The following is a 24874-nucleotide window of genomic DNA, read 5'->3' as shown; positions in this document are numbered from 1 at the left end:
AGGAAGAGGCCCAAGAGAGGTCAATGTGAGCCACCCACCACGAGTTTCTATCGGTGGTGACGAAATCGAAGTGGTCGAAGAATTCGTGTACTTGGGCTCACTGGTGACCGCCGATAACGATACCAGCAGAGAAATTCGGAGACGCATAGTGGCTGGAAATCGTACGTACTTTGACCTGCAAGACGCTTCGATCGAATAGAGTTCGCCGCTGCCGGACTCTCCGCAGACTGCGTGGTTGGCGAAGTGCAGCCATGAACCGAGCTGAATGGAGAAGTCTTTTATGTGCAAGCACAGGCCACTCCGGCCTTAGTCTAATGATAAATAAATAAATAAGATTCAGCTATGTTACTTGCACGGCTTCTTGTTTGTCTCTCCGATGGGACACGAAGGTCCACCCATAACGTGGTTACAGGCTTGCTTTTTGCTGGTGCAGATGAGGCTCTTTGGTGCCTTATCGCATTCTTGCGCCTTATGCCCTTCCTCACCACAACGACGAAAAAGGTTGGTACGGTCTGAGCCCTTACAGTTGTAGGACTTGTGCCCCGACTCTAAGCTAATAACGCATGCACCCACAAAAACACATATACATACATACATACATACACCAGAGCCTCAAATATTTATCTTCATGAAGCAACTTTAATCCGAATTTTGACAAACATCGCATGAATATTCAAAACATAGAATGACATAGTCAGACGACTACTCCCCCAAATCATTCATCTGACTGTCACTGAGTATGCTTATTATGTGCAGAAAAAAACATAATTAGTATTGTTTATGTTGATATTTACAGGTGAAAGTGCCTCGCGGATGAAAATCGGATTCAGTTCTATGTGACAAATTACTTTACTGATTTGAAACGTGTTCAGATTTCAGATAATTCATCAATTTGTAAAATGTGCATAAATATTCTATGACTAATATTCAACCGAATATTGACAGTTCAGAGCCGACTATGAATGTGTCTGGAAGTGAACTGACAAGTGAAGAAAGGTGGACTTCACCAAAAATTTTCGATTATTTTACACTGCATACACTAATGGTCATATTTTCATAGTAATCTATATGAAAACATGACGAATACATTTGTTTATGGGTCATGTCCTATTCGATATAGTGAACTAAATTGGATATGCCTTAAATATCTGCTCCTCTACAGTTCATCCAAGAATTCCCTGGAGTATGGGCCTTGAGGTCTACACGCGCAACAAAAGGGTTATTCTTCCTATTTCAAAATGGTCCATGTCTTTTTCAATCAATAAATTGGATACATCTTAAATAACTGTTCCCTTTCAAGTCATCTAAGAATTCTCCTGAAGTATAAGCCTTAAAGCCTATATGCACCACGAAAGGGCTGATGTATTTTTTTGAAAATGGTTTATGCCCTTTTTAATCCGTAGAATAAAACCATGTTCGCCTCCAATAACTTTTTCGTCCTATTATTTATTCAGACTAAGGCTGAAGTGGCCTGTGCGGTATATAAGATTCTTCTCCATTCGGTCGGTCCATGGCTACACGTCGCCAACCACGCAGTCTATGGAGGGTCCGCAAGTCATCTTCCACCTGATCGATCCACCTTGCCCGCTGCGCACCTCGCCTTCTTGTGCCTGTCGGATCGTTGTCGAGAAACCATTTTCACCGGGTTACTGTCCGACATTCTGGCTACGTGCCCGGCCCATCGCAGTCGTCCGATTTTCGCGGTGTGAACGATGGATGGTTCTCCCAACAGCTGATGCAATTCCAGGTTCATTCGGCTCCTCCACGTACTGTCCGCCATCTGCACCCCACCATAGATGGTACGCAGCACTTTCCTTTCGAATATCAAAATACCTATAGATGTTATTTTATTGGTGGAGGCTTTAGCCCCACCTAGGGCCAAATTAGCCTCCCCCTAGAAAACTGCAAGTGCAGTTGGTCCTCCACGAGCACCGTCCAGGTCTCGTGTCCGTAGATAACTACCGATCTAATGAGCGTTTTGTAGATAGTAAGTCTGGTACGGCGGTGAACTCTATGCGATCGGATCGTGCTGCGGAGTCTAAAGTACGTACGATTTCCTGTCACGATGCGAATTTCTCTGTTGGTATCGTTATCGGAGGTTACCAGTGGCTTGGGCACACAAATTCTTCAACAACCTTGATTTCGCCTGATTGCTCAGTCTTATATAGGTTTCTACCATCTTCTCGAAGTTACATGCCGTAATATCAATGACATCGGCGAAACCAAATAGCCGAATGACCTTCGTGAAAATCGTACCACTCGTGTCAATCCCTGCTATTCGTATTGCTCCCTCCAAAGCGTAACTTTCTGCGCGTTTCAAAGGGACTTGAGAATGCCCCTGAAACTTGAACTACGCACATCACCCGATCCATCGTCGCCATGATCAACCGTATCAGTTTTTCTGGAAATCCGTTATCGTGCATTAGCGGCCATAACTGGTCCCGATCGATTGTATCATATGCGGCCTTGAAGTCGATGAATAGATGATGTGTGGGCACGTTGTATTCGCGGCATTTTTGCAATATCTGACGTGCGGCGAACACCTGATTCGTGGTAGAGCGTTCGCTCATTAATCCCGCCTGGTACTGCCACGAACTTTCTTGCAATTGGTGTCAGTGGACGGGGCATAAAATTTGGACGAGTAGTTTCTAGGGGTCTCCAATAGAGTTGCGAGCAAAAGCGTAGGGATTGTCAATCCGGAGATGGCGAGTTCTATTCTCGGTCCGGTTTATGATGTTTCGGGTGGGAAACATTCTCGACTCCCTGGGCATAATGTATCCACTGTACTTGCTACACAAGATGCATATTCTCATGCAATGGCGGGCATAGAAAAGCTTACAATTAATAACTGAGTAAATGCTAATTGAATACTTAAGTTGAAAAGCAGGCCATGTTCCAGTTGGAGTGTAGAGTCATTGAAGAAGAAGACCTTGTAGGCGTTTCAGCGATGTGATTGCGCGGTAGTTGCTGCACTCCAGCTTATAGGCCTTTTTGTAGATGGGATATCTTCCATTCACTCCTGCGGCAGAACTTCATTCTACCAAATATTGGTAATTACCCAGTACAGTGTTCTAGCCAGTGATTCACCACCGTGTACAGCTCTTGTGGTAGTTGGTTTACCCAGGGGCTTTGGTTTTTTTCAGCCGACCGGTCTCCTCCTTGATTTCCTGGAGATCCGGAGCCGGAAGACGTAAGTCCTGCGCGCGTGCTTCGACGGATTCGACGCGTGTTGCACACCGTTGAGAGTTTAGAGCGCATGCATATCCCAACGAGGTAGTGGTCGGAATCAATATTCGCACTGCGGTAGTTGTGGACGCTCATGATGTCAATGAAGAATTTACCGTCGATTAGAACGTGGTCGATTTGGTTTTTCGTTTCTTAGATAAGTCGATGTTTTGGCGAGGGGAATAAAGTGCTTGGAACTATCATTCTGTAGGAGGCTGCAAAGTTTATGTATCGTTGGCTGTTGTCATTCGGTACGGTATGCAGACTGTTCGGTCCGATCACCGGTCTGTACATTTCCTCCCTTCCTACCTAAGCGTTCATGTAACTGACGACGATTTCGACGTCACGCAGTGGGCATCCATCATAAGTCTGCTCCAGCTGTACATATAACACTTTTTTCTTGTCCTCGGGTCTCTCTTCGTGTGGACAGTGCACGTTGATGATGCTATACTTGAAGAAACGGCCTTGTATCCTGTTTAGGATCGTTATATTGAAATCTTACAGTTTTGTTTTATTTTAATACAGTATCTGTATGAAAAGCTCACATTTTTTAATTTAAACCTTGCAGAATTGTGCATGCTAAGATTTTAGCGACTCGGAAGGCAGTATAAACATTGCTATTACTTATGATTACGGGAAATATCTGCTATTAATGGGATGAGCGACCCAAGGCCTTCCATGAGACTACAGGCAGTGCGTGCTGGCAAACAAAGGCTGATGTGAGTTTTCGGAGGTTGTGACCGGTTACCGAAAGGCTTAAGCGAGAATGTGACGGAAGAAATAGGTGCTCCTATAAGAAGAGTACCGCCCAGTGCCGCGTTTGATAGATATTTATTCGGTTGTTATGTGAATCAGTATGGGATTGAAAGCTGATGTTTAGATCTTGGTGGCCTACTGAAAACAAGCTTTGCAAATGTTGGATGGGGGTAAAACGGACAGGGGTCCCGTTTGAGCTAAATCGTTACACTCTATCAAGTGGATCTTATTACTTGTTTCAAATTCTGAGTGCGACATGTTCTATTACATTCAAATAATGAAAACTATTCTGTATATTAAACACGTAAATTATGGGTGAAATTCCATGGTGATGTAATTTTTGATGTGCAGTATTTAGGCTTTTAAAAAAGAAATCGGCAAAACTAATCCGCATGATCCTCGAGGATATCAAACTTAGTCTATTCAAAAATTGTGTAGGTACGGGTTGAAATGATGATTTATCTCAAAATTCGATTTGTTGAATTTTTTGAGGAATTGGATCATGGTGGGGTAAAACGGACACGTTCTGGTATGGACCATATGAAGTACATACATTTTTCACCGAAATTTCATTTTGAAAAGCTTTTTTTTCTGTCGGGTACAATATCCACTGCGACCACATATTTGATCTATTGTGGCGGGCCCCTTTTTAATGTATAGTAGAAGTCAGATAGTCTAAAACCAGGGACAGAAAAAGTCAGTTTAACTACACTCAAACAGCTGACATCCAACACACAATCAAGTTGCTAGTCCTTCCGAATTTGAATGTGCGAATGAATAGGACGGCATGTGCACGAACAGCAGCAAGCATCGACTCGCGGTGTCAGCGTTGTTTTGTGCGGTGTCAAAATGAATCTTCAGCTTGGACCATTGATATTCAATTTGAAATCTCAAAATATGAATATCATTTCATACTGCGGTGCATGGATTCAATATTTTGAAGTCAGATTCTTAAAATATATACATCTGTTTAGTATATAAAGTAAAATAATCCTCATTTATCGGTAAATTAACCACAATTCAAAATATTCATTTCAGCCCCGGTAGATATTCATTTTTGCGCTCGATTATCAATCGGCTATTGAAGATCGGGCGTTAAATTTGTATGGAAGTTTGACAGCATGTTGCGAGATGTTCGTGTCTGCATCGCCGAGCGTCTGATCAAAACAAACACGAATCTATGACGAAGCTGCCTACTGAGCATCGATGCAACTGATAGTAAAACGATGATTTCCGTCCTTGTCTAAAACACTATTGAAGAGTGATTTGAACTTACTGATTATGATTATTATCCCAGTAAGGTATAATTAAACGAATGAAGTTTATTGCCTTTTTGGGAGAAGTTATCCAAACATCCGAGGGTTCAATAAAACCCTTTTCAAAAATGTTTCTTCTCCTATGAAAAGTGTTGTACAATCACAAAGTAAATGTTCCGAAGTTTCAATCTCAAAGTTACAGAAACGACAGATATCGTCTTCCAGCTCCCCAAGTTGTTTTAAATAGTATTTACTGGTGCAGTGACTTGTTATGTTATTAGTGCACTGAATGTACATAAGTCTTTTTTTGATAAGCTCAAAACCTTTTTAGTTATTGTTGCATTTGGAGTTATGAATCTCTCTCTTGTCGTGCTGTCCTTTTATTATTCCAGATTTAATTTATTTTCAGTTTTCCCAGTTCTTTGTTCCATTTTAAGAGTACATTCCGAAATGCCACAGAATGGTTCTGACCTACAAATAGTTTGAAAATCCTTTTCTTGCTAACAAGTCAGCTTTTTCATTACCTTCAATTCTACAGTGCCCAGGAATCCAAAATAAATTCAATGTATTATTTTGAGCCACCTGTTGAAGTGATTGAATGCATTCCCAAACTAATCTTGATGAGCAAGTCACTGATTTCAGCGCTTTTAGCGCAGCTAAACTGTCGTAAGCAAACGGTAGTACACACTATGAAAAGCTTGTATTGTTTATTTCCGAAAACACCTAGCACCTAGAAAATTTGAATTTCCGAGTTTTGTTTAGACCAATGGCATGTCTAAATGATTTGTAATGATGTAACATGCTTTTTAGGTACCAATATATGTATTAATTATTATCCAACGTTTTCCTTGTGGAAATGACACGATTCTTCAGGTTGTCCATATTACCTCAAGCCCTGCACACGCTCTCTTGGACTATGATTGTTGATGGAATCAAATCATAAATTCCCAGAAATACTATACCAATAAATAATCAATCAAATTATAAATACTATACCATCAAATGATGATTTTACCTTGCGATTCTTAAGAACTTACTTCCCATCTGGTTAAATCAAGCCTCGTTGAACATCTTCGCATGTTCTACTTACGTTGGCATATATCTGAATGTTCTACTCACGTCAGGTTCTTTTCCTTCCCAAAGAACAAACTCATATGCTCCCAGTCGCCGACGTGGCTGCCAAACTCCTTTTTCGTTCCCAGACACATGCCGAATATGAGGGGAATCGGCCATGGTCCCAGCGGTCCCAGGTTGACCGTGCATATCACTTTACCCTGAAACAAGACCAAGTTTGCATATGTTGCTTTCCCATGGAACCAACGTTACCTGGCTGTACGGATAAAACATCCAGGTGACATGAAAATGTGGGTACCTGTTCGAGTCCTCTCCGTTCTGAATGGCGATGTCGTCTCGACGCTCGGTGATCGTTTCCAATCATCCGACCTGCTGTCGCTGCTGCTGTTGTCTTCTTCGTCTGCGTCCTCAGCTCGGCCCTCGATACTGTGATCGAACAACAGCCCCTCCGTGCTGGGGCTGTCGGTGCTGTCCTCAGTGGTTTGCACGCTCGGAGGATCGATAATCGAGATGCCCCGCCGACGTCGTCGTTTTCGTATCAGGCGTATGCTCTTTTCAATTTTGTTGATGTCTGGCTTCAGTTCTGGCTGCAGTTCGAAGATGTTCTTGTGAACTGGCACGTACTGCGGCTGGCGTTTATAACCGATGCGGTCGATTGAATTGTATACGACTTCTGTAAATAGAAAAGAACGGGTTATGTTATAATTGCAATAATTTTCCAGCTTACACATAATCTTCTTTTTTTAAAGCCTGGGTTTACTTTGCTCAGATTGTTTTCAAGCTACATATGAATACCAAAATCAGAATTGAGGGTAAACATAAAAATCAAATCGATATTTCTCTGTTGACCGATTTTAAAAATTCTTTCAGGAATCTCTTACTCATCTTCTTCTTATTGGCATTACATCCCCACACTGGGACAGAGCCGCCTCGCAGCTTAGTGTTCATTAAACACTTCCATAGTTATTAACTGCGAAGTTTCTAAGCCAAGTTACCATTTTTGCATTCGTATATCATGAGGCAGATGTACTTTTATGCCCAGAGAAGTCGAGACAGTTTCCAATCCAAAAATTGCCTAGACCGGCACCGGGAATCGAACCCAGCCACCCTCAGCATGGTCTTGCTTTGTAGCCGCGCGTCTTAGCGCACGGCTAAGGAGGGCCCCTTACTCATCTAATATACTTTTATTCTACTGTTTTATTACTTACTGCACTTTCTCATTCACACTGGCACTCATCCCATGTGATGCTTATTTGGACGCTCACTCTGCACTCCTCTGTCATGCCTCGAGGTGTAGATAGCGGTAGTTACCAACAGTTCTACGATACGACCCTTCTACCTCGTAATGAGACGTCTATACTATAGATAGTAGAATCTATAGATGATCGAAAGCATGGCTGAGTCGGTTTTTTTGACTGTGCACACGCGCATATGACGTCACAGCCCTTAACATTTACATTGAAAATCGTGACGTCATGCTGGTTTGGAGACACGTTTGACAGTTCGTTTGGAGACAGAGGATTTATCTTCGCTCATCTATATATTCCACTATCTATAGTCTATACTCGCACTTATGCGCTTACTTTTTTGCTTTACATTGCTCGCGCGCCAGATTCTCTACAAGCTGCAGGCAATCTGAGTGAACTGCGTTCCACTTCTCCACCGCTTGGCACATCTTCTGGATTAGGGTATCCGAGGTTGTGTCCCGACCACAAACGTCTAGCATAGCTCTTCTTTCGAAATCAAACGAGGACATACGAACAGTATGTGCTCAGAATTTTCGTCAACACGTGCCGTGGATTTACGCGTGCCCAAACTTGTGGAAGTACTGTCAAAAGCAGCCGTGGCCTGACAGGAATTGTGTCAGATGCAGGTGAACTTCCCCATGGGGTCTCCACACCCAGCTCGATATGTTAGGTATCAGCTGGTGGGTCTTATCTTTCGAGGAGCTATCCCACTCGCGCTGCCATCTGGTAACCGAAGTCACCCTGATGCGTTTGCGGGCTCCCTCGGTGCCACGTAGCTCGAACCACTCCTCATCTTTCCGGATGACTAGCCCGACTGACATTATGCCCGTTATCACACAGAATGCGTCATGTGATATCGTGCGGTACTATGTGACCACGTAGTACATATTAAGCGGTACGTGCTCTTCAGCTTCCGTAGGTAACTGGTTACCCCCAGAGCACAAGCCCAGGATGGGCCGCATTATCTAAAGATAGATACGGCAACGCCTGCCAGTAGCCGGCGTCTACTGACGCACAATAAGGAGTTGGACATAATCCTCGATAATGCGGCAACATCAACCGAAGCCCTCTTGCATAGTCGACGTGGCTGCCAAAAGACAATTTGTCGTGATCGCAACTTCATTTACATGAATCACTGCATGTTGTGCTGACTTGCGGTTGTTGATGATAACTAGCTCCAGACATTTAGCGCTCATCTAATCCGCCACCGTGCTGATCGGTCAGATTTTCCTCGGAAATTGACTCCCCATAGATCTCCAGGGTTACATCATCCGACGATCTAGAGAGCATGAGTGAACTTTTAGTCTCAGAACCCCGTGATACATGAGGTTCCATAATACTGGACCCAGTATGGATCCTTGTGGAACTCCTGTAGTAAAAGGAACGATTCTCGGACCGGCATTGGTGTCGTATAGTAGAACACGGTTCTGGAAGTAGCTTTCCAAGATCCGGAACCGACTCACCGACAGGCTAAGCAAGCGTAACGAGAGCGCCATGGCATTCCAGCTTGCGCTGTTGAATGCATTCTTCACATCCAGTGTCACTAACGCGCAGTATCGATTACCTCGCCTTTGTTTATGTACCCTTTGCGAAGCCGAACTGATAGCTTGACAGGCCGTCGTCCGTACCCTTGGAGTACGGTGACAGCCACTTGCCCGTCGCGTCAATCAAATTGGTCTGTATGCCGAGGGGTTGTTCGGCAGCTTCCCGGCCGTCGACAATAAAACCAACTTCTGCTTGTTCCCTCTATCGGGGAAACTACATTCATCGAGGCATCTCTGCATAACTAGCCTGAAGCTATCAGTACACTGTTTGTTATAATAATCTTCTTCTTTCTTATCTTATATCTTATATATATATAAACCAATCTATGTATGTATGTTCGCTAACTACTTCTGAACCACTTGGCCGATTTCAACCAAATTTGGTACACACATTCTCTATCCTCAGGGTAAGTTAACAAAGGAACGGGATGGTCATTTAGAAAAGGGTGAGGGGTGGTGGGAGGGCTTTTGTTCAGAAAACGAATAATTATGTGTAACTATCAACTCCCAGGACCGTTTTCAACCAAATTTTGTACACATATTCACTACGAGGAGGCGATCATATGGGGGGGAATTTGGAAAACGGGGAGGGGTCTGAAGGGAGGGGGTTTTATTCAGGAAACGCGCAATTCAAAGTAAATTATGAACCCCTGTACCGATTTCAACCAAATTTGGTACACACATTCTATATCATAAGAAAAAGATAACAAAGGGGGTGGAATGGTCATTAGGAAAAGGGGAGGGTACAGGGGGAGGTGTTGTCTTTGGAAAACGAGTAACTCAGTGTAGCTCCCAACCTCCAGGACCGATTTCAAACAAATTTTGGACACATTCACTATGAGGAGCCGATCGTATGGGAAGGTAATTTGCACAAGGGGGAGGGGTCTGGAGGGAGGGGTATTGTTCAGAAAACGGGCAATTTAGTGTATCTTCTGGAACCCATGTACCGATTTCAACCAAATTTGGTACACATTCTATATACCAAGGAGAAGATAACAAAGGGGTGAAATGGTCATTGAGAAAAAGGGAGGGTAAGGGGAAGGGATTGTCTTTAGAAATGAGCAATTCACATCAACATTTCAAAGGGCGAAACTGCTTGTAAACAGTAAGCTTCTCACGTCTCTGGTGGGCTTTAAACACCCACGCAATCCAGCACCATTAAATGAAAGAAGAGGATTCGATGCTTCCATCAATGGTATTGAATTGCGTGTGGGCTCAAATTAACCCAATTAGCGACTTTAAAAGCTTTTGTTTACAAAAGCAGTTACGCCCTTTTGAAATGTTGGTGCCGAATTTAGTATAGCTCCCAACCCCAGGACCAATTTCAACTAGATGAAATGATTAAATCATTCAACTCTATGATTAAAGATTATTATTAATGATTTATTCATTTTTGAAAATGATGACTGATAATGATTAATGATTAAATTCATTTGTGAAGATGATTAACGATTATGAATAATGAAAAAAAAAACCGTTGGACTATGATTAACGATTACCGATCGTGATCAAATGTTGACACACTATGTGTAGGATTAATGATTAACGATCGATATGATTAATGATTATGAATGATCAAATTGAATCAATTGAATGATTTGCATAGTGATCAACAATCGAGTAACCTTCATTCCAAATTTTAAAAGGTATGAAAAATATATGATTATGAATTAAGATTAATGAATAAAAGCAAGTTATGCAGTGATCCAATGTTCCAGCATAACTTCTGTAAATTTGCCTGATTTCAAACCAAATTTGGAACAAACATTATTTTTCTTAAGAAGGCGAAGATGATAAGGATGATATTTAGAAAACGGGAAGGTTGTAGAGGGAATGGCATTGTTCAGCTCTCAATCACTTCAGTGTAACTTGATTTTCCCTTAGCTGATTTCAGTCAAATTTGGAACACATTCTTCATATTAAGGTGATGACGATAGTGGGTTAAGGATGGAAAAGGGGAGAGTTGTATTGTTTAGTTATCGATCAGTTCAACACTTCATCGAAATCATGGTTTGCTCAGTGAAAAGCAATGATTAATGTATTTCCTTCTGGATGGTGAATGTGATCCTTTCTTTAAAATAGAAATAGACTTTTTAGCGGAATAAGGCATCGGTGGATATTTTTCCTCTTTAGAAATAGACGTGCCCGGAAAAAGGCGATTTTGGGTTTGATCCTTTTTCCAAATCAGTCAATGTTTTCAAATGAAATCTGCCTTCTTTTAATCAAATGATGAAGTATCAATAAGAAACACAATTTTCCTTTTTACCAATTGATTTATTCATTTTCCGATTGTGAAAAAACAGCGAATCAAACTGGCAACTCCGAGCAAAGCCGGGTACATACAGCTAGTTATATTAACCCCAAATTGAAATTGTCAAAGCTTTTTTATTGTTTGGCCAATTTGGGATTGTTTGTGCTGTCTCGAACAATAATTTAATAATATTTCAGGACGTTACATAAGATTGATTATAGGTGGGCGGGTATCTACCGGGGAGGGGTTTTTGGTAAAAAGTGTGAAAAATTGTGATTTTTTATGCTTATTTACATATATCTGTAAAACCTACCCATTTTGATTTTACCCAAAACCTACCCACATGAGACATTGGCATGAGGAATACCCGCCAGCTATAGTTAATTTTTCGAACCGCAAGATGATGAAATTATCTTTTGAAAGAACACAAAAAATCCAAAATTGGCCAAACAATGAAAAAGTTATAGCAATTTCAATTTGGGGTCAATTTAACCCCTGAGCACAGACAACGTTAGGTTTTTTTTTGAGCACAGACAGAACTCGTCTATTCGAAATAAAGCGTCTCGACAGAGAATATCTGTCCGCAATAAATCAAGTTGAGGAGATAATTCGTTTACTAAGCAAGGAACGCGCTTGCCAGGTATAATAAAGGATTGATATGGAGCAATTATATATGTTTCAAAACTTCTGCTATATACTACACCACACTTATCTAAGAAAATGTTTGATAGAACATTCTAAAAAAGGCATTCCGCCAAAGGTGATTCTGAAAAAGTAATTCTCCAAATGTCATACCGCGTCATGGAAGGATGTTATGTTTTGTTTTAAAATTAAACTTTTTAAATTATGTTAATAGATATATGCAAAAAACAATGCCTAGTCGATAAAACAATCATGGTCTTAAAAATCGGTCAGCAGTCAGCACATTACACCCGATTCTGTTTTTAAACGAATTCCATACAAATTTTTTTGCAAAGTTGCTCCATTTTGCATGATTCGTCGAGAAATCATAAAACTTTTTTTACACTGATTTTCGAATTTTGAACTGAATTTTTTTTTACACGGATGCGTTCTGTGTAAAAAAAGAATCGGGTGTACTGAAAACGAGTTATTTGCATGAGTGCCGCCCAGGCCTTTTAAGGATTAAGAGGTATCCAATTGTCAGAAGTTCTCACTCAGAACCCCTCTTTTCGCTCTCTCGCTTCTATTCCTTGCAATCGATGTTGACCTTCTTTATCGTATGGATCTGACAGAGTTTCAAATCTATGACAAAAGGTCAAAAGGGACAAAAGGTCGATTGGTCTAAATTACAAAATTGATTAAAATTGAAAAGCCATAGTCTTGAAAAGAATACAAAACAAAACTGTTATGTAGGTATTATCAGAGAGGGGTGGTGCTCGAATGGTGTCAAATAGGGGTAGGATTGGGCCATATTTTCAACAACTTGAAATGACTTTATAATTAATTTTTAATATATTATTAATATATCTAAGGACATGCAAATTGTAATACAAGATACCTTTTTGAGCGATTTAGATATCCGACTTACGGACTGTTCGTGATAACGATGGCCTATTCTTGATTCTCATATTCTACACAAACTCCAAGGCTGGTAGCGGTCAATGTCGCTCAAAATAGTGACTTTAGTGACCAACACTGGTGAAAAAAGGGACCAAATAGTGACTTTCAACTGCAGAAATAGTGACCAAATAGTGACTTTTAATTTTATTTGCAGTGGCAAAAACTGAATTTTATATGAAGTTGATAAGGCCGATACAAATAATTTCTAAAATTATGTCTTTAATATCTTTGGCCGAAAATTTTAATTTGAAGGAGCAATAAATTCCACAAAAATTAACAAAACATTATTCAACAAACTGATAAAAAGAAAATTGTGTTCTCATATAGTGGAATGTATTCAATTGTCCTTAACTATTAAGTTCCATTACTTTGCAATCTTTACAAGTATACGAACTCCGACCTCAACAGTAATGACGGTAATGACGTCTTTGTCTTTCAACTTCAAGTCGAGTCAAGTATGAGACATTGATGAAAGTTTACAAAGTGATGGAATTAGTTAGCTCCTATGGAATAGTTCGTCTTATGACAATTGTGGCTCAAGTGAAATATGATGAGTTTGTTTTATTTCATTCTTTTTAATATTTATTGTGTGGCTTTCTCAGTCTTATTTAGTCAAAACGATTAGTTTTGTTTTGCCCGACGTTTCGGCCTGTATATTTGGACTTTTTCAAGGGTGAAACAGTCTACCGTCTACGGCAAATTAAATAACGAAACACGGTAGACTGTTTCACCCTTGAAAATGGCCAAATATACAGGACAAAACGTCGGGCAAAACAAAACTAATCGTTTTGACTTAATTAGACTGAGAAAGTCACTAACAATCAAACACCAAATCTTCCAGTCGTAATTCTTTTATTTAATATTTATTTTGTATTTTCCGCTCCAGTGGTGCAATAATTTTAAATATATATGGTTTGAACTTATTCGAAAAATCTTCGCTTGTGTGAAAATGGCATTTTTATGATAGAAATTTATTTAAATAATTTTTCGACGTAGATTTAATTTGGTTCATAAAGTTTATAAATCTGAAACCCAGAACCATTTCAAAACCTGAAAAAAAGTAGGATTTCAAAAAGCTTAAACAATAAATTCGAGATACGAGATGAGCCGGCCAAGTTCCGAAAGTCTCGTTAATAATGACAATAATAAAAGTTCGAGCAACCAACCGGTGAGTCATTCAATCTCAAAATAATAAAAATCTACAAAAATTAACGATTCTTCTTGATGGAATATCCAAAGCTTATGCAGTTTTGGATGTCTAAATTGTCAGGAAATGTAGCTAAAATAGGACTGTGTAGGATTCAGATGAAAACATAAGATTTTTTTGAAAAGATGAATCTGAGTACTAAACAGTTCAATAGACATTTCCCGTTCGAACAAACACCTATGTTCTATATTTTTCCCTGAAACCTTCTTGGGTTTACATAACGTTGCGCATAAAATAAGCTGTTTTTATGAAACGGTTTTTTTCTTGAAAATTTTTTCAAAAGATCAACATCGTCTGTTTTATGGGGTGAATATAACTGCCAGACGATGTTGATCCTAAAAATAATCGTGTTTTGGCAACACTATACAGTGGTGAGAATTTAAAAAAAATGCGTTTTCTGGCAACTCTGATCATGTTTATTTACAACTAGTCGACCCGGCAGACGTTGTCCTGCATAGTAGGCGCAAATGCTCATGCGGAATTTCCATACGAATCTTAATGTTTAGTATTTCACGCTTTACTCAACCTTATTCGTAATATTCGCATGAGGAAATATCATATAAAACCCGTCGGAAACGATAATGACCATATCTGCTGAAGTAATGAAGAAAATCCATCCAGCCGTTTTCGAGTTATGCGGATACGAACACAGACCATTTCATTTTTATTATATAGGTAAGACGGTATAATATGCCCCCCCTAAGGCAACTCCTGGATAACTTTTTGCATTTCTTTCAACGCAATTCATGCAAAACTTTGGGTTATTTGGTAGTCCAGGAAGTCGCAAATGCATTACCCGTGAGTAGCTCATATAAAAATATTACAGATAACACGTAATGGAAGCTTTTTGAAAAGTCGTGAAAAAATGGATTTCAAAGTGCCTGGGCAATACGCCCCACCTTAAACTTAAAGACGATTCATAGTCTTCATTAGTATTTTGAATCAATCCCATAATAAAAAGGTTACAACCTTGTGCGCTTGATATTAAAAACCAAACATAGGTCCATTTAAGCAGGTGTGAATTACATTTCAATATTTCCGGTACAATTTGGAAGCAAACTGTTGCAGGCTCAAGCCAGTGCTTGTGTCCAGTTTAGGTAAGGGGGCATATCGTCCTGCCTCACACTGGGGCGTTTTGGTTACAGCAGTGAAACATAAGTTTTCGAAAATCGTTACATTTTTTAAGATGGAAGCAATTTATATCATATTAACCACTGAGAAAAGTTATTTTGTGGCCCAACTGAGTGTTCCCAGTGCATGTTTATGACAGTAACTGCTAAAAGGAGTCGCTCCAGAATGTTGGAATAAACAAAACATGAAAAGTTACATCAAAAACTGTAACTTTTTGTATTTTGCAAATATTTTCATTAACTAATACAAAAATACTTCCACATCTCACTATTAGTATGATGTGATTTTACAAATATTTATAGGTACTAACTGATTTTGACCCTTGAAGTTAGTTAAAGTTTTCTAGAAATCAAAGGGGGCGTTTTGGCCAGGTGGGGCGTGCATTATACCGTCTTACCCTAGATTAAAATGTCAGAATTGCATTTTTTATTGCCATGGCCTTCACTTCGCAGCAACCACAGCTTAACGGTCCTTCCTTCGATGCGGGGATAAAACTATTCTTATTATCCAGCCCCAGCTCTTCGCTTCAAATTAAACCGATTGCCCTTGTCCGAACGATCGATCTCTTGCTTGGGGTGAAGCCGTCAAGAATTTCTTCCATGGAGTGAATGGGTGGGCGAGTTCCATTCTAAAGCACTCGGTCGGGTGTAACTGTCCAGCGGTTCCTGTCTTTTAAATTTGGTTGGACAAATTTCTGGAATACTCACAGAAAGTTTTGACCTGAGGGTTTTGTTTGTGTTAACGACCTGAGGGTTTTGTCGTTCCTCTGTCCCGTCGAAATTTGAAAGCAAAACAAAAACAAATCTTCTAAATTCACCACACAAAATGACAGGATGGAAAAGGGTAGACTTGGGTTCAATGAGTTTTGTGGAGAAGAAAATAGAAGAGGAAACAGGGGCGAAAAAATCCAAAAAAAGTTTTTGATTGTTTTTCAATAGTTCCAGGCATAAAAAAATACTGGTTTAATAGGAAAAGTGTCTCAGAAAAATAAAAAGAACCTTTTGAACAAATAATATATTTCACGGGAAAGGTCTATTGATAATGTGTAGAGTTTATTAGTTTTTCAAAAGGTTTGTAAAGTAAGCAGGGGTCTGCTATTATAGCCTTGTGAATATATTTAGATTCTTAATCATAAGCTGTGACACAAAATCACTTCAATCAATCGCTGGTGTAAATCTAATAAGAACACCGATATTCGTATCGAATTTAGAGTCATTAAGAAGCATTGGCTGAACAGAAACCAAAAAGTACTTGAAAAGTTAAGTGTAAAAGTGTTTTTTTTAACTCCGTCATTTCATATCTGTCCTGTCATAAATAAAGCATCTTCCGGCGGATAAAACTTTTAACATTTTTTTATTCCGCGAAGATGCTATTAACGAAACTCTAGTCAATAGTTTCAAAATAGTTGGAAAATAAGTGCCATTTTTTCCCGAGAAAAAGTGACTTTAGTGACTTGAGGTCGAAAAAGAGACTTTTTAGTGACTGGACCTGAAAAGGGACCAAGCTCACTTAAAAAAGTGACCCCAACTACTGTAGGCCTGAAACTCCCCACTTCATCAATAAGTGCACAACCATTTATAAACCGTTAATTTTAAACCAATATCATCCTCAGGATTAGCCAATGTCTTCTACATCTAATACAGGATAAGGGGTATGGAATTAATTTTCCACTCATTACAACAAGAGACTGATAATCTTCTGTATCTCCATGCTCGACATTGGAAAGGAAACTTGGATTAGTTGGGAAGGTAATGTATAGGGAGTCGCGTTGGTTAACGGCGAAATAACTCGTTGTATGGCACTGATTCTGCATATTATAGAACTCTTTTGACAGAAGCGACACGTGTTACAAGTACACGACCTAACGAGTACCAATTATTCAGCTGCACCATCCCGAGAACTGATAAAAATCATTCAATGCTCGCCGTAAATTGGTTAAAGAACTGCCCATGAAGTAAAGAAGGAGAAATCTCTGGGAAATGTTATGAGCTGGATTTCGCTTTGGAAGCATGTTTCCAAATCCTTGTCGTATATTTTGACTCTTTCGTGTGTTCAGAAGTATAGATTTTTCTTTTTTTTGCATTTGACATTTTGTCCCTTCTATCTTTTGTCTCGGCCTCATCGAAGCACAGTACGAGGCCTTTTCGTGTAGAGTGCTGCTGCACAATGGGGTCCTGTCCGACCCCATCCGGGTCGTAGCTGGTGTGGTGAGTGTTGATGTATTCTATCACTGTTACTGTTCCTCATCGTAATCGATATGAGATTCTGGTAGATGCGATTGACCGTACGAATCAAACCGCGGGCTGTTATGCGCAGCTTCTCTATAAACCATGGAGCACCTAAAACGACTTCGAATTATTGATGGCGTTGCACTCCTCGCGCAACGACGCTCTGATATGCAGAGTAAGATCAACGACCTTGCTGAGCGCCCCTCCCTCGGCAGGTTTCAGTCATCAACGTCAACAAAACCAAATCGTTGGATGTAAACATCACGTGACTCCTTCCAGTTTCACACAGTAGCCGGGCAACCCAGTGCGGAGAATGTTGAAAGCTTCCAATATCTTTGTAGCCAAATGGCGTCAGAATGCGGGTACCAAGATCGACATAAGCGCACGGATCAAGAAAGGCGTGGCTGCCTTTGCGAGTTCAAGAAATATCTGGAAAGAAACAGGCAGATAAGTGAACGCACCAAAATACGAATTGTCAACTCTAACGTGAAATCTGTGCTGTTATACGCTAGCGAAACATGGTGTGTATCAGTGGAGAACACTCAACGGCTGCAGGTGTTCATTAACAGATGCCTGCGGTATTGTGTGCGATTGTGTGCGTTCGTTGTCGATGCAAGTTGTTTATTTTGTCTAGCAGTTATTTTGAACGCTAATTAGCTTTTTAAACCGTAGTTTTTGTGTTTTAAGTTGTAAAAATTTGTGCTCATTGTGCGTGTATATTGTGAAATAGCGAAGAACGATAATTTACCACTGTTTCAAAGTTGTCAGAACTTTTCGTTTGCTGCTGTGTCGTCTGCTGTGAAAGCGGGTACGAGTGCAATATGGCAAAAAAAACAATGCGGCGAGTGCAAACAGGAGATTAACGATCTCGAACCAATTTGTTGTGGCGTTTTCCACATCAATTAGCAGTTCTGTGGTTTTAATTCTCGCTCCATCAAAGAAGCATTCGCATCAGGGAAGGCAATGTTTATTTGTCCTCCTTGCTGAACTGAACTGAACGCCCGTTCCATTCGGAGCATATCTGGCGGACAACCCAGGAGCCAACCTGATGAAATGCCACAGCTTGTTGGGGTACCGAAACAGGTGCAGGAGCTGTTCACAGTGGTTGAAAAATTGAGCCAGAAAATCGATAATTTTGCTGGTCAATCAATTAAACCGTTCAAATCAATTCCTGTTCTCGCGTGCGTGGTGGCGGTGTTCTAGTTGCGTAGATGTGGTTCTTCTGCTTGGAGACTTCAATCAACCAGGACTTGTCTGGTCTCTCTCGAACCATGGATATACGTTTCCTGATCCGCTTTCGTCTACAACTACACCTGCTAGTCGCCATCTAGTCGATGGAATTTCTTTTCTTGGACTCAGCGAAATCAACAGGATTTCCAACTTTCAATCAAACATGCTCGACTTGGTGTTTATCAATGATTATTCACTGCATGAATGCACTGTCCTTGAGGCTCTGGACGCCGTTGTGCCACTTGACAACTATCATTCTGCGTTGTATATATCAATTGACAACGGATTTATTTCTACGTTTCGATGAACCCAGAGTGACGACCGACTCCAATTCTTCTCAAAACCGATTTTCAAATAGCTCCGACAATGCTTGTCCCGTATTGACTGGAATGTTTTAAACCGCCTGGACATCGAATCATCTGTAGACTGCTTCAACTGTCTGTTACGTGACTGCGTTTCAGCCACTGTACCGGAAACGAAAGCCTGGAGGAAACCACCGTGGACCAATGCTCTATTACGCGCAACCTGAAAAGAGTGTGCGCCAGAGCTCTTCGCGCTTATACCTATCGACTGTGCCTTCACCAAATTGGAACTTCAACATTGCCAGCAATGATTATCGGCAGCAGCATAATAAACTTCGTTACAAAACATTATGTTCATCTAACGCAACAAAATCTCCGACGACACCCTAAAAGTTTTGGTCTTTCGTGAATCCTAAAAGGAAGGAAACTGGACTGCCAACAAGTGTTTTTCTTTCGATAGCGACATTGTGCTGAATACTGAGGAGAAATGCAGCCAAGCTAAACACTTCTCAAGTGTATTTCTCGAGCTATTCGCCTTCTCAGGATGACACTGATAGAGCTGTGAGTGGAGTAACGGTAATGTAGTAGTGGATGTGGACGTTCAAATGGTTCTGTCAGCGATACGTCAGACCAAATCATCATTTTCTCCTGGACCTAGCGTTCTTCCATCGGCCGTGCTGAAGAAATGCTCTGATATTCTAGCTGTTCCACTTTGTTTACTGTTCAGCCTATCACTCCAGCAGAGTAAATTTTCTGTGCAGTGGAAATGCTCTACTATGTTCCCAGTTTTCAAGAAAGGCGACAAACGTGATGTAAAAAACTACCGTGGCATTACATCACTCGGAGTGGAGTCGAAAGTGTTCGAGTCGCTGATGAACGATAGAATGTTCGCTTCCTGCAAAAATTACATCAGCCCCTATCAACATGGTTTCTTTCCCGGCCGCTCTGTGGGAAACGGATCTTACCAGTTTTACTTCTGTTTTGCATGGAGAACATGTGTAAAAAATCTCAAATAGATGCCGTTTACACCGATCTAAAATCTGCCTTCGACAAAGTTAATCATGACTTGCTGCTTGCAAAACTAGAAAAAATGGGCTGTTCTTTTTGTTTTATGCACTTGGCTCAGATATCTGGTTGGACGCCAACAAAAATCGGTCAGTATTAGAAACAATTCGTCCGACTGTTTCACGAACCTTTCAGGAGTTCCACAAGGTAGCACCCTTGGACCAATAAGCTATTCTCGCTTTTATATAAACGAGGTAACCCCGTATAATGCAACGTGGAGGTATGCTGCTGTTGTTTGTCGATGACCTTAAAATGCGTAATTGTCCGAGACCTCACTGACTGCTGGTGATTACAGAACCTTCAATGAAATCTTCCATGACTGGTGTACTCGGGACATGATGGTTCTGGTTATTCCGAAGTGCTATGTCACAAGTTTCCGACGTACGACTAATTTCATCCAGTTTGACTACAGTATTGCTGGTTCTCAACTTCAACGGGTTGATCATGTTAAAGACCCAGGAGTTGTTTTGGATGAAAAGCTTACCTATAGCCGCCACTTCTCAAATACCATCGATAGTTTCAACCGCCAGCTTGGGTTCATGTTTAAAAATCTCCAATGAGTTCCAAGATCCGTTGTGTTTCAAAGCACTGTACTGCTCTCTGGTACGCCCAATACTAGAGCTTCAGAATTCGTTGTTTGGAATCCCTACCAGATGCTGTATGGAGTGACCGGTTCGAAGCTGTCCAAAGAAGATTCGTCCGATATGCTTTGCGCCACCTTCCATGGAAATAATCTGTTGAACTTGCCTTACTTACGCTGGATCGCTGTCGTCTACTCGGGTTGGATACTCTAGACAAGCGGAGGAATGTGGCTCGCGTGTTTTCATTGCTGCTTTTATCATCTGAATACGATGCTCCCGAGTTGCTGTCGAAGATCAGTTTATACGCACCTGTCCGGACGTTTCTTCTGAGCGCGAGCGCTGCTACACGAGGAGATCAATTGCTTCGTTTGTTGCATGTTACTGCAATCCTTTGGCGCAAGTTCCTCTTCAGTCATGGAAGAAGGGCGTCCGAGCTCGGAAGATTTGCGATATTGATGGTTGTCGATTCATCATAAACTTCTACATTCCTCGTGGACCTCCAAACGACCGCTCCACGAGTTCAGGTAGCCGAGAACCATACCCATCGTCTCCTAACATCTTCCACTATGTTTCGAATCATTCCGGTTACTCTACACGGAGCCAATAGTTCTATCAACACTTTCGCTTTCCTTGATGAATCGGATTTAACATTGGTAGAACGGGACAGTAACCATGCTAGGTGTGAAACTCCACTACCGTTATGTCTACGATGGACTGGCAATACATCGCGTGAAGAGAAGGAATCAAAATATTACAATCGAATTAACGGGATCACCTGGACAAACGGCGGCAGCTTTTGAACGCCGACAGTTCAGAGCCTTGGTCTTCCCAAACAAAGTTTTGACATGGAAGAAGCGGTGAAAGTGCATGCACCTGAAATTATTCCAATCACAGCTACGAATGCAGTTCCCAGATTCTCATCGGAGTGGATAATCTGCGTCTCGGTGCCACTGAAAGTTAGGGAAGGAGAGGAATCTCAGTGGCAGTCAAAACCAGACTTGGCTGGTGTGTTTATGGGCCTCGTGGAAATAATAATCATGGATCGTATGCTTCCATGTTTGTGGATTCTATGTGATGAAACGCTTCGAAGCAGTCAAAAGTTTCTTCACCGTTGAAGGAACTGGAACAACAATGACGGAAATCCGATGTCTACGGAGGACGAACGAGCGTTAACTATAATGGAAGCTACTACCAACAAGTGGGCAAACGTTTCGAAACAGGACTGATTTGGAAAGAAGATTGGGTGGAATTCCGAACAGCTACTCTGGCAGTGCCACTAGAATGTCTAGAACGCGGATGGATCGGGATACGGGACTGAAGGAGAATTCCACGAGCAAATCGAGAATACAAAGTGAAGGCTACGCATAAAGGCCGCGGAAGCAGTGGAGGCAGCGGACCCAGGAGGGTGTGGTATCTTCCAGTAGGAGCGGTGATAAATCCCAAGAAACCCAACAAGGTGCGTGTATCTGGGATGCAGCTGCCAAAGTCGATGGGGTATCATTGAACAGCGCACTCCTCAAAGGCCCGGATCCCTTTCTTCTCTTCGCTATTCTTTTCGATTCGCTTTATCGGTGGCGATCAGCTCGGATATCCAGGAAATGTTTCACCAGGTCAGGATCCGTGAAGAAGATAAGAACTCTCAACGATTCCTTTGGCGTGCTGACCCATCTATGAAACCAGAAGTCCACTTGATGGATGTCGCTACCTTCGGTAGCACTTGCTCGCCAGCTTCGGCGCAATTCGTTAAAAATCGAAACGCGGAGCTGCATCGACAACTGTATCCAGAAGCAGCGAAAGCGATCGTCAACGACCATTACGTCGACGATTATCTGGCCAGTTTTGGTACAGAGGAGGAGGCGGTGCAGGTAGCACAGACGTACGACTCGTACACGCCAACGGAGGATTCTCACTGCACAACTGGCGCTCGAACAGCCGGGAGGTTCTAAAACAGTTAGATGTGGTCCAACCTGCCACTAACAAAGTCTACTTCTTGCCCAAAGTGAGAATACGGAAGGGTTCTCGAATGCTTTGGAATCCCGTAACCGACATGCAGCTTCTCGACCCAGATGAGTGTTGAAATGCAGGAGTTAATTCGAACCTCTAACAACGAAGAGAAAGTGTTACGGTGTGATGACGCTGTTCGATCCATTGGGGATCTCGCACCGTTCCTCATACACGGCAAGGTGTTAATTCAAGACCTATGGAGAGGGCACTAAATGGGACGAATCGGTCCTGATCATACGAAGTGGCAGCGATGGATCCGGATGATCGAGTATATTATGATGTACAAATTCCACGATGTTATTTCCGTCACGCTAACCAGACAACCTATCAAACTCAGCTACATGTGTTTGTTGACCCAGCGAAGTAGCGTATTCGTGTGTAATCTATTTGCGCACGCTCAGCGAAGGAAGTGACCCACGATGCTGCATTGTTGCCAAATCCAGATCGCTCAATAAAACCAATGTCCATACCGAGGCTGCTACAAGCATTGTTTGGCGTGCGTTGGTCTAAGTTCGTCAGGAAAATCACGATTTCCAATTAGAACAATTGTTCTGGCGGCTCCAGAACGCACTGGCATGGATCCGAGCAGACCCAGAAGTTATCGACAGTTCGTGTCCTTCAGGGTAGGTGAAATTCTTGAGCACACGATGGCAGGCAGATGCGATGGGTTCCATCAAAGGCGAACCAACGAGAGGGCGACCAAATGGGGCAGCGGACCATACTTTGACCCCAATAGTAAGTGGTTTCAAGGTCCAGAATTTCTGAAACTACCACGATTGCCTTGCCCTAAAGAACCAGTGACTTCTACTAGAAGACATACGCGCATCCATCCTGCACCATACACCTACAGGCAGGTTATTGATTTTCATCGATTCTCCTCTTGAATCGTTGCATCGAGCAACTCTTATGTACTGATTCCTGCATAATTCTACCAACAAGCATCCGAAGCATACCGGACCCATCAACAGGAAGAACTTCGTGCGGCGGAGGAAACGATTTTCAAGTTGGTGCAGCGAGAATGCTACCCGGAAGAGCTCACTGCATTATCAGGAAGAGCACCTAATCGAACTGGACAGGAAATAATTGGTAAACAAAGCTCCATTTATCGATTGTTGCCTATTTTGGACAACCATGGTTTGCTGCGTAGCGAGTCGGATTGGCGCAGCTGAGAACGTTGCCTTCAACGTGCGTCATCCTATCATTCTCCGAGGAAACATCCAGTTACTGAGCTTCTAGTTCGCCGATATCACCAAGAATACCGCCATGGAAATGCGGAAACCGTGGTGAATGAAATCCGCCAATTGTATACGATTCCAAGGCTTCGAATAATAGTTAAGAAAGTGAGCTACGACTGCACCCTTGTAAAATCCGTCGAGCAAAACCAGTGATCCCACTAATGGCCCACTGCCTGCCCGCAGGCCCACCATGAACGAGCTTTCACCTATAGGTAGAGCTACTTTGGGCCACTACTGGTGAAACTAGGAAGGTCCAACGTCAAACGCTGGATCGCACTGTTTACGTTCTGACGGTACGGGCCGTCCACCTCGAAGTCGCATACATGTTGTCGACGGAATCTTGTATATCATGTGTTCGACGATTCGTAAGTCGCCGAGGTCCTCCCTGAGTTCTATAGCGACAATGGAACGAACTTTCAAGGAGCCAACCGAGTATTGCAGTACCAAATAAGCCAGGATCTTGCACCTTTACAAGTACAACTACAAAGTGGAACTTCATCCGAGGCGCCCCATGGGCGGAGCGTGGGAACATCTGTGCAGTCGTGAAAAATGCGATCGCGAAGCGTACAACGAAGGAAACTTGATGACGAGGGCTGCAGACGTTGGTCGTGGAGGCGAGGCATATGGTGAACTCAAGGCCTCTGACGTAATCCACTCGAGTCTGAGGAGCAGAGGCGCTCACACCGAACCATTTCTTGCTACTGAATTCTACGGGTAAAGTATCGCGATGGAGAAGTCACATCTGTAGTCTATTGCCATCCAAATGAAATAGAACGCAGGAAAATTCTGGGAAAATCCTGGGGTTGGTACAGCGCAGCTTGATGTTCTCTGGAAACGTTGGCTGGTAGAATACCTGCCGATAATTCGTCACAACCCAAATGGTTGATAACGAGCACTAGTGGCAGGCGACCTTGTAGTAGTCGCGGAGCCGACGAAGCGTAACGGATGGCAGCGGCG

General features: G+C 42.0%; 1 pseudogene; it reads right to left on the bottom strand.

The window, feature by feature from the left end:
- Positions 1–20543, bottom strand: part of LOC134207351 (uncharacterized) — a 32071-nt pseudogene extending 11528 nt beyond the window's left edge.
- Between the last annotated feature and the right edge of the window lie 4331 nt (positions 20544–24874).

Source organism: Armigeres subalbatus, chromosome 1 (assembly GCF_024139115.2).
Source record: "Armigeres subalbatus isolate Guangzhou_Male chromosome 1, GZ_Asu_2, whole genome shotgun sequence".
Taxonomy (NCBI): Eukaryota; Metazoa; Arthropoda; class Insecta; order Diptera; family Culicidae; genus Armigeres; species Armigeres subalbatus.
Note: the sequence above shows the minus strand (reverse complement) of the source record. Positions and strands in the feature narration are given on the sequence as shown.